The 1,107-nt window shown below is 30.1% G+C and overlaps 1 long non-coding RNA gene across 1 annotated transcript; it reads left to right on the top strand.

Annotated features, from left to right (window-relative positions):
- Positions 1–102: 102 nt before the first annotated feature.
- LOC107577281 (uncharacterized) lies at positions 103–1,073 on the top strand. The gene is made up of 3 exons (XR_001608185.1): positions 103–352; positions 548–632; positions 970–1,073. It is a non-coding gene; the product is annotated as an uncharacterized lncRNA (long non-coding RNA).
- Positions 1,074–1,107: the final 34 nt, after the last annotated feature.

The following is a 1,107-nucleotide window of genomic DNA, read 5'->3' as shown; positions in this document are numbered from 1 at the left end:
ATCACTGATTTCCTCTTTATTGAACTCAGTCTGGAGCTTCTTTCCAGAAACACAATTACACAAGCAGCCACAAGGAGGCATACATTAACCATGAAAAATAGATCATGCAGCCAAACATGAATATGTCTTTCCATCTCTCCATAGTCATAGATGAACAAATGCATGTCTATACTGAGCTTAATTACCATCCTCAACAGTAAAGCTCTTTAAATGAGACTGAAGGAGCTCCTGTAGTAAAGTGTTTTGTTCTCTGTGTCATTAGTGTAAGATCAGGCTCACATGTGTCTGTGAAGAGTGACCGGTCAAAGGGTGCAGGACCAGACTTCAGTGAAGAAACATCACGAACCAAACGGTATTTAATGTGTTTCTTATTTCTCTTTAAACATAGACTGTGTCAGAAAGTGTATCAGCGAATAATTATCATAAAACTTATAGTCCATAAATGTATCACAGTATTGTTTTTCTCTTTGCTAAAAATGTTTACAAGATATTTTGGTCATATTTGTCCTAAAAATGCAGTGTTTAGATTTATTTTATTTACTATCAGGCTTCAGTATGAAACATTAGATCCAGATTTACAGACTCACAGGAACCACAAGCATTTTACAGACAGTCTCCTGCAGATCTTCCAGGTAATAAAACACATTTTCAAGAATATTTAATAATTAAAATAAACAAATATGTTATTGAATAAGAGTGTGACAGAATTTTATTTCTATTTTTCTTTTTAAGAACCCATAAACTAAAAATTATAATTGTAATTATTATTTACAGCTAATTAACGTTTGTCTCAACTTTTTTCTTTTTAAGAACCCATAAACTAAAAATTATAATTTTAATTATTATTTACAGCTAGTTAACGTTTGTCTCAACTTGATTTTTAATGAATATTTTTAATTACTGAATAAATAATTTTTTCCTAAATATAGATTAAGATTTTTTGTCATTCATTTTTGTCTTGCTTTGTAGGATCTTGACAGCAAAATAATCACATTTCTAAAGAAAGAACTGGAAAAGTTTAAGAAAATATTACAAAAAGAAAACTTACAATACTTTGTGAATGAGTTTAATGAGAACAGATGCAGAAACAAAGAAGCAGCTCTTGAT

The sequence above is a fragment of the Sinocyclocheilus grahami genome, unplaced genomic scaffold (genome assembly GCF_001515645.1).
Source record: "Sinocyclocheilus grahami isolate Dianchi unplaced genomic scaffold, SAMN03320097.WGS_v1.1 scaffold5608.1, whole genome shotgun sequence".
Lineage (NCBI taxonomy): Eukaryota > Metazoa > Chordata > Actinopteri > Cypriniformes > Cyprinidae > Sinocyclocheilus > Sinocyclocheilus grahami.
Note: the sequence above shows the minus strand (reverse complement) of the source record. Positions and strands in the feature narration are given on the sequence as shown.